The sequence below is a fragment of the Microtus ochrogaster genome, linkage group LG5 (assembly GCF_000317375.1).
Source record: "Microtus ochrogaster isolate Prairie Vole_2 linkage group LG5, MicOch1.0, whole genome shotgun sequence".
NCBI lineage: Eukaryota > Metazoa > Chordata > Mammalia > Rodentia > Cricetidae > Microtus > Microtus ochrogaster.
Genome location: NC_022031.1, coordinates 41,629,571 through 41,638,970, shown reverse-complemented (window position 1 = coordinate 41,638,970; position 9,400 = coordinate 41,629,571). Strand labels below are relative to the sequence as shown.

Below are 9,400 nucleotides of genomic sequence, written 5' to 3'. Positions count from 1 at the left end.
CGCGGAGCGCGGAGCGGGAGCTGGAGCCGCCGCCGCCGCCACTTGCGCGGCCGCCAACAAGGTAGGGTGGGACAGGGCCAGGCGGGACGCGCGCTGCTCCCGGGTTGCGGCCGCCGGAGGGATGCTGCCCCCGGCACCAGGAGACCTACCTATCTTCTAGCCCCCTGCACCACCTCACACAAAGCCCTGCCCCACTCCGGTCCTCAGTTTCCCCAACGGAATAGCGGTGCGGCCGCCCCCTCAACGGGTGACTAGCAGCAGCGACCAGGTTTGGGCTCCAGGGGCTCGGGGCTAGTCCGCACCGCCCGCGCCTCCTGCAGCGGTGAGCGGCCCGCCCTGGGCGCGGCAGCCAGTCCCGACAGGCCCCAGTGTGGCCCTGGTGCCCCGTGGACCAGAGTCGTGATTGTTCCTGATCTGGCGGGGTTATCCGCGGGGCTTCAGCTTCCAGTCCCTGCCTGCCGAGGGAACCTGGGCGCGCGGGTGGGGCGAGCAGTATGCCACCCAGACCAGCCTCACGCCTGGAGCTGGAGGAGGAGCCCCGCTCTGGTGGTGGCCAGATCTCAGGGGCAGGAGCCCAGTTCTGTGTACCAGTCTGGTGGGACAGGGTTGACTCTGCTACAGAGAGTCCAAGAGGGCAGTATCACTCCTGGGGTTGGGGGACAGAGCACTTGTCTACGGGTGCAGTGGCTCTAAGGTCTGTGAAGACCTCTGCTGTGGGGCTAGGACCGTTCTATAAAGATGCCCCTGGATGAAGGTCTTGCGTTGCATTCTTCTTGCGATGGGGATCTCATTAGCTGAAACTGGGAAGCCTGCTCCCGCTGCAGCTGTAGCCCTGGCTAGTGTCCTTTAGACAGCATCTGGCCCTTCTGCCCCGGAGTCTGCCCTTGTGCATATGGTCCAGGGGCTTGTTTCTAACCATCTGCCTCGGCATAGGAATGTGTCCTTATGCTGTCTTCGCCTTCCGACATCTCTTGTGGTATGTGGTGGAAGAGAAGGACCTGGACCATCTCTGGGCCTTTTCTGCCCCATTTCCTGGCATTTGTCCAGTTAAGGAACAGGTTCAGCGCCTGCTGATTTCCTCTCTCCCTCCCCTTCACCTGTCGAAAGCCAGCTTCGACAAAACCCGTACCTTCCAGGGTAGGAGCGAGAAGATTAGAATTATTAAGCAAAAGGAACAGAGATATAGGAGGAATAAGAGACAGAAACACAGAACAGCCTCGGGAGGGACGCTCAGAGAACACTGAATTCTCCTCATTTAGCCTTCCCCACGCCCATCTACTTCACTCCAGAAAGGGAGGGGAGATGCGGCAGATTTCATTAACATGATATAAAGAATAGACTTGAATTCTCTAACCTTTGGTCCACCTTTACCTCCAAAATACTAATTAACCACGCCGTAGGTCAGCATCTCACCTGTTGTCAACAACTTTGAGAGAGCAAAAATAAGCTCAAACTCTCTGACCTCCAGTCAAGGTGGGACAGGCTCCCGTCAGTGTGTGCCCTGACCCTCACTCAAGGGATTTCTTAGGGCTGAAACGGGGACTTGCCCCCTCCCAGCATCCGGGCAGGTGGTGAACCCAGTGTCATCCTAAGTCTACAGGCAGAGGGCTGGGTGGGCATTGTAGGGTGCCATGGTATTCCAGGGCTGAAGCAGGGTGGCAGGGACCTTGCCCCTTGGCCCCTAACCTGGAGCTTCACTGCCAATGAGTGTTATTATCCTCTCATAAAGGGAGGCTAAGTATAAGTGTGGCTGTGCCAGAGCCCGGCACCAGCTTGGAGGCCTAAGTACTATCTGAGTCCCCTGTCATTGTGTACCTGTGTGATCTGCAAGGCCACTGGATGGTGCCTGAGGAAGGCAGGTTCGGGTTATTACAAAGCCATACTTTAAAAATAGACTGTGGAGTTGTGGGTTATCTGCCCTGAAACGGGGCTCTAGAAATCACCTCATCCAATCTCCTTATTCTATGGGTAGCTATCACCTGTCCCTGAAGGGGATGTGACTGGTAAAAGCCACACAACAACTAGCCAGGAATCCTAATTCTAAGCAGGGCGTGTTTAGCCGTTAGCATGCAACCCAGTGGGTAGAGTGCTTCCCTAGCTATGTGAAGCCCAGTGCCATCCCAGAATAGACTGAGCATGGTGACTCAAGTCTATAATTCTTCCACTTGGAGGTGGAGGAAGGAGGATCGGGAGTTCAAGACCACCCTCTGCTACAAATCAAGATCTAGGACTGCCTGGGATGTGCGCCTCCAATTTAAAGTGGGTGGGAGTAAAAAATGTATCATAAGTGAAACAGTCTTATTGCTTTGTAAAAGCAGCAAGATATAAACATAAAAGGTTAAAACTCCTCCCTGGCAGGGCTGCTAGGATTAGCCTGGGGTGTGTCATTCTCCCATCGAAACAAAAGTCTACTCAGTGGATCTGCCTGCCCTTTGCTCCCAGGCCTCTCCTTCCTCAGGGACTTTACCCTAAGGTGGTCACTAGAGAGACTTGTACTTATTACTACTATCTCGAAGTTGTCTGACCCTGAAGAAGCAAGTCGAGGCTTCTGAAACATTTTATTTGAAGAAAAGTGGTGTCAAAGTGACAACAGTGCCCCAATGATCAGGCGGGAAGACCCTGAAGCAAGGTGGCAGATCCAGACTCCCACCCCACTGTGTGGCCTCAGGTCAGCCCTGCTCCTCAGCACCTCACTTTCTCCCTTGTGAAGTGGGTGTGCCCTTGGCAGTAACTGCACCTCACTTTCTCCCTTGTGAAGTGGGCGTGGCCTTGGTGGTGGCTGCATCTGCACAGCTCAGCTAATGGAGCCTTTTACTGGAGGAGCTGAGCGCTCTGGACGTCCTGAGATTGTGACACCCTCCCTCCCCCAGAGATAAGTGTCCTCCCTCAGGGAGGGTTGCCAGCTCCCCTCAAGGAGTTCTGCTTGAAGCCTTTGCTCTTTTGAAATAGCTCTGATTCAGGCCTTGGGGAGCTTTTCCTCTTCTCTGCCAGTCACAGGGGGACCCCAGATGCTACTGCTTTCCTTACAAGGCAGAGGCTTCATCTTTAGGACTGGAGGGAAGAACTTGGCAGCCGCTGCATCCGCGGGACTAGGAGCCCTCACTCTGTCTCTGGATGCCTCCTGGGGACCTGCAAGGGGCTTACACATTAGTTTAAACCTCTCCAGAAAGACTTATGTCCAACTTTTTTTTTTTTACTTACAAAAAAAAATTGTGTGGTTCAGCCTAAGTAGAAAAGGGTATAATTAAAGATGTAATTACGGTTTCTTACTATAAGCGAGCCATGGGGTGGGGTAGGGGACTGGGAAGGTGTGATTTGAGACTCAAGGAGGCCTTGAGTCAGACAATACAGTACTGGCAACCGCAGGGCTGCTGTGCTCTCTGTTGGACACTCCAGACCTCTGTCCCCAGTGTTTACCAAACACCTCCACTGTAAACAAAACACTCAAAGAAGATGCCCCGAAGGAGTCTGCAGTCTGTCTGAAAGGGACAGAAGGCAGAAGGTGACAAAGGAAAGAAAACAAAGAAATCAGGCAGGAACAAGGAGTTTGACCACAGAAAGAGGGATTGCCATTTTAGGCAGGGGTCTGCCGGGCTCGCTAAGAGGGTGACTTGGGCAAATGGGGTTGAGCTATGGAGGAGGAGCCAGTAAAAGGGCCCTGAGGTAGGTGGGTACTGGGAAGACCAGGAAAGCCGGTTAAAAGAGTGAGGCAGAGAAGAAGGGCAGAGGTCACGTCCTTCCGTGTGCAGTGTGGAATCCTACAAGTTAGTGAGAGAGGTACTATTTTTATGCCTTTTTTGGTTAAAACAAACAAACAAGAGGTACAGAGAGGTTTGGAAACTTCCAGTTCTGTCTGAGAGAAAAGCTAAAGCTTCTGGCGCAAGGCAGTGGGAGCCATGCAGGCTTTTGCACTAGTGGGATTCCCCAAGATCGCTGTGATCTGCCAAGTTCATTGGTTGAAACCGGTACCCCTGGTAATGGCATGGAAGGAGGCGATTGGGTCAGGGAGACAGAACACTTCTGATGAGGGTTCGGGTCCCTGCAAAAAAGGTCCCCTGAGACTCACCAGCAGGCAGGCACCCTTCCCTGACCCCGGAAGCTGGCCCTCCTGCACACTCCCAGTCTGCAGCCTTATCTTGGCCTCCGGGCTCCAGTAACAGTGAGAACTGCATTGTGTGATTCACAGGCCACCATTCATGGCACCTTGTTACCAGGTCTCAGGGTGGCTGTCACAGAGCCCAGACCTAGGCGACGAGGGTGGGCGGGTGGATGTGAGCTGGGGCCAGAGGAACTGTTGATCTCGCGTTTGCAGAACAATAGTGGGCCCGGCAGGTAAACTGCAGGAGAGGAGACCAGGCTGGCCAGGCTTCCTGACTACTCTAGGCAGGTGAAGGATTTACACCCCTAGCTCACTCCAACCTTCGGAAGCCATAGGTGAGGGTCTGGGCAGGAGGAGGGTAGATACTAGTACCTGCTTTTATCTTTCCTGTGCTTCCTTTGGTTTGGTTTTGATTCTTTTTGGAGACAGTGTGTTGCTCTGTATTCCAGGCCAGCCCCTGGGCTCACAGCAGTCCCCCTGCCTCAGCCTCCCCAGTGCTGGTATTGCAGTTGGGAGCCACTATGCCTGGATTCTCATTTTTAAATGGATCTGTTATGTTATAGGTAGACTGTGTCTCAATAAAGTTAACTTACAAAGAACCTTCTCTTGGTTTTTCTGCTATGCCTATTTGATGATAGTGGATAAAACATTAGAAAAGAGGGAAAGTAGAAAATTAATGTCCCGTGTCCTCTTGTCCTGGGTCATCAGTGTGATCTCCCTGTGGGGAGGTTTCTTCCTTTTGGACACTGCCACCCCTATTCTGCAGATGCAAGACTAGGGCCCCCCATGTTGCCCAGGGGCTCACTTTTATACCGTGCCATCTGCCTGCAGAGTTTAGATCTGGCACTGTTCTCTGTGTCTGACGGCAAAACCCAGAGTGCCCAAATTGGCACGTTTCATTGAGTCACCCCCACCACCCACCCACCCAGCCTACTCCTAATCATGTCCCAAGTGCAGCAAGAGGGACCTTGTCCAAGGGTTCCGGAGACTAAGGTCTAATTCCAAAGAGAAACCAGGCAGAGGAGAACCTGTGTGGGATTCTCACCACAGCTGCTTCTAGCCTGGCCTGGAGCCCAGAGAGCTTGTAGAGAGTTGGCAGGTGTCATGACCCTGTCCCCCAGGGAGTCCTAGGGACTTCAGGGAGGCCTGAGCCAGAGTCTCATCCTTCAGCCCTTGTTGGGAGGTGGCAGGGAAAGGGGAAAGGGCGGAACTTTGCCACAGTCACGCCGCCCCTCCCCCTGAGGACTTTTCTCCTGCAACCTCGCTGCATTTCTCTCCAGCACTGGGCCAACACGCCCTGGCAGCCAGCCACTGCTCAGGGTGCAGCCATCCAGTCCCATCCAGCTCAGCCTTAACTGATCTTAGGCCAGGGTCTTTGCATGCTCATCTGCAATGTATCATGATGGCACCAACCACTGGCTTGGAGGACATGTGTGGCGAGAACTTGACAGGGCTTGGTATGTGGGTGCTCAGTACATGGACAGGTCCTGCAGCTACCCGGTGGGGGGGTGGGGTGGCCAAACTCGTGGACTGAGCTCCCTCAATCTCCTGCCAAGCTCCCCTCCCCAGCCTGTGCCAGAGAAGACAAGCATGAGCTTCAGGGTGAGACCCAGTGTCCAAGGTTGTAGATAAAGGGCTCGGTAGGTTGGAAGGAACACTTGCTCTAGGAAAAGGGCCTGGCCTTGCCACTGTGGTGTGCCTCTGTTATGCCGCAGTACCCCTTCGGCAAGATGAAGTTTTCCCCCGGGCTTATTGATCGTGGTTACCACCATCCACTGAGGTGCTTCTGAGTTTACAGGGAGGGAGGGATAAGCCAGAATCGGCACCACCCTCAGTCGCTCACAGCCCCAGGGGGAGCCATGGCTACCTACCATCCATAGCTGGAAACCAGGAATCTCCTAGCTGGGACTTCCAATCCAGCCTGGGAGGGGTGGGAGCCCAGGAAGACAGCCTGGAGAAGGTGTGGAGTCAGCCACCTCTAAAGGTCAGACACGGTGTACCTCGCCCATCTCTCCAACCTTAGTTTCTCTCTTTATAAAAACAGGAATGGTTGGGCTGGAATGTGGCTTAATTGGCGGAGTGCTTATCTAGCATGTAGGAACTCTGGGTTCAATTTCCAGTATCCCATAAACTGGGTGTGGAGATGGAGGCAGGAGGATCTTTAAGTTCAGGACTGTACGGCAAGTCTGAGGCCAATGTGGGATGCCTGAGAGTATTGCAAAAACTGGGAGCGTGCTGATAAGTGCGTGTTGCGTTGAGTGCACCGGCCTGTATAGAGCCACAGGCCTTGAAGGATATGTAGGTGCTCTTGACCTGCACAGCGCCGGGCATCCCTCCCATTGTGCTTGATCCTGAGTTCTGGAGTATCCAGGCAGGGGGCGCTTCCGGTGTGTCGTGCAAGTTCTGTGACCAAACTGGACAGACAGATGTCCACCACTGCCCTCAGGCTGCTTGACTGAAGCGTTCCACAGAAAGTCTGCTACAGTTCACTTGCAGGGGGCCCTGGTGGCCGCTGTCACTCAGTCACCAATCACAGCCCCCTGGGGAAGAGAAATGTCTGTGCCAATAAGACCCGTGAGGCTCACAGTGTTGCCCCCACTGGTGAAGGCCCCTGGAACCTGCCTGAGGGGCTGTAGGGAGCTGCCAGGCACTGGGGTGGGGTGTCATGACGTCATAATGAGGACCAGCCTACCAGAGACAGGCCCAAGGTGGCATGCTATTGGAAAAAGAGCAGTCTGGGGGCAGAAGGAGCGTGTTTGAGTTCAGATATGAAAAAAAGATATATGTGCATACGTAAATGTAGAAAAACATTCAAGCCAGGCTTGGTGATGCAGATCATAATCTTAGACGTCTGGGAGGCTGAGACAGGGATTGCGAGTTGAAAACTAGACATTTAGATTGTGTCTCCTGCAGCAACAAAGAGGGCTGCCAGTGTATCTCAGTGGGAGAGCGCTTACCTGGCACATAAGATGCTCAAGGTTTGACCCTCAGTACCAAGGAGGGTGGAGGGTGGGAAGACTATTCAGACATCTGTCTGGGGATCTTCAGTGGTAAGGTGGTGTTTTCTGTGTTTTGAATCTTCTAGACATGTACCCATTTTCCTGCTATAATTGTTGTGCTCTCTGTATCTGTACCGTGGGTACAGCGAGCCATAACACCCAGTTGGCATCAGCAGGCCAGAAGGTGAAGTACTCTTCAGGTCAGAGCGACAGGGCACATCATGAGGCCTCGATGCCGTTTCCAGGGACAGCTGTATGGAAACACCCAGAGGAGAGGTCTCACATCTCTGGGACTGCAGACACAACTGCAGTCAGGAGCGAAAGACCAGACCCAGGAGGTGGGGGTCCTGCTATAAGTGGAGCCCTCCTCTGAGTGGGGCTGAGATAGCTAGCATGGATCTGGGGACACCAGGGTGGGCAGGGGCCCAAGCCTTGGGGTCTTTGATGCATCAGAAGCCAGGATAACGAAAAGGGCCCCGTTCCCTGAGCATCATGGGGCCTGGGTCTTTGTTCCTTGGAACACACAGACTTTCAGCCACTTTGCACAGTAGAAGAAGCTAAGCTACTATATTGATTTGATGTGGTTTTTGAGACAGGGTTTTGCTATATAGCCCTAGCAGATAGGCTACTTATTATATAGCCCATGCTAGCCTGGAGCTCCTGGCGAGCCTTTTGCCTCAGCTTCTGGAGTGCTGGTGTATACTACCATGCCTGGCTCCCATCTAGACGCGTGTGTGTGTGTGTGTGTGTGTGTGTGTGTGTGTGATGAGTGTTTTGTCTACCCACGAATATCTGTGCATGACTTTCATACCTGGCGCTCGCAGAGTCTAGAAGACGGTGTTGTTGGAATTAAAGATTGTTGTAAGCCACCATGTGGGTGCTGGGGATTAAACCCAGGTCGTCTGGAAAAGCAGCCAGTGCCCTTAACCACCGAACCACCTCTTCGGCCCTACATTTAGACTCCTACCTCTCTCCTCTCTAATCCCATAGCAGCTTCACGCTAGATTAGAGGCACAGCTGGATTCACCCCTGCTCACACTAGGTCCTGTCTCTAAAGAGCTTTCTCATCCCCAGCAGGTGCTGTCTCCAGGGACAGCTGCATGGAAACACCCCAGCTTAGGGCAGGGGAACATGCCCTCACTGGAGCAGTTCAGACAGCCCAGTGGGCTGCCCATTAAACATCCTGGCAGTGGTCAGAGATAATGGCCGGCAGGAGATTGGAGATCTTGGAGAGCTTGCTAGCCACCCACTAGCCTCACCCCTGCTGTCACCGTTACTCAGGGTGGCTTGGCCAGCGGCCCACCTGGAGAAAAGCATGGCTATTTACTCTCCACGGGGTGCCGGAGTGTGGCCCAGACTAGATCTGCTCTTCACTCCCTACATTGTTACTGTTTTTCTGTTCTGTCTTTGAGACAAGGTTGCACTGTGTAGCCCCAGCTAGCTCAGAACTTGCTATGTGTATCAGGACTGGGGCTGAGTGTGAGCACAGTGAAAGAGCATTGTGGCAAGCAGGAGGCCCTGGGCTCCACTCCCAGCGCCAAAAAGAAAAGATCCAGGGTCACTTCTGATTGTCAGGTGTGGACACTCAGCTCCCCAGTCAGTATCTGGCAGATCTGTGTGTCTCATGATTCAGGAATCTCTGGGGAGCAGGGGAGACACCAGAAAGTGGTGATGGGGACCACTATGTTTAGTAGGATAGCCCAATTAGTTTACCATGGTTGATTAATCCAAACTAATGCTCAGATTAACAGATATATTAACCACCCATTATCTAACTTGACCTGACTAACTTTTCTCCAAGGGACAAGTTTTTTGCTTATTTGTTTGGTTGTTTTTGTTTGTTTGTTTTTTGAAACAGGGTTTCTCTGTGTAGCCCTGGTTGTCACAGAACTCATTGTGTAGACCTGTAGCTTGAGGCTGGCCTCAAACTCAGAGATCTGTCTGACTCTGCCTCCTGAGTGCTGGGACTAAAGGTATGCATCACCGCCCACCCCCCACAAGTGTTTGCATTGTTTAATTATACTCTGCTCCTGTATTTGGTGTGTGAGGTATGCACGTGTGTGGAGGTCAGAAGACAGCTGAGGAGTCCGTTCTCTCTTTCTACCATGCGGGACCTGGACGTTAAACTCAGGAACTCGGGTTGTCAGACTTGGTGGCAGTCACTTTCACACACTGAGCTATCTTGCCAGCCACCTAAGAAAAGTGGTTTTGAGAGAACTGGTTCTGATAACATACTTGTAATCACAACAGTCAGGAGCCTGAGGCAGGAGGATCACCACGAGTTTGAGGCTAGTCTGGGCTA

At 53.1% G+C, this 9,400-nt stretch overlaps 1 protein-coding gene across 1 annotated transcript in view; it reads left to right on the top strand.

Annotated features, from left to right (window-relative positions):
- Positions 1–6: 6 nt before the first annotated feature.
- Coro2a (coronin 2A) overlaps positions 7–9,400 on the top strand; it is a 52,569-nt gene continuing 43,175 nt past the window's right edge. Inside the window, exon 1 of the mRNA XM_013351773.2 lies at positions 7–61. The gene's annotated coding sequence lies outside the window, so the exon portion shown is untranslated. The remainder of the gene's footprint in view (positions 62–9,400) is intronic.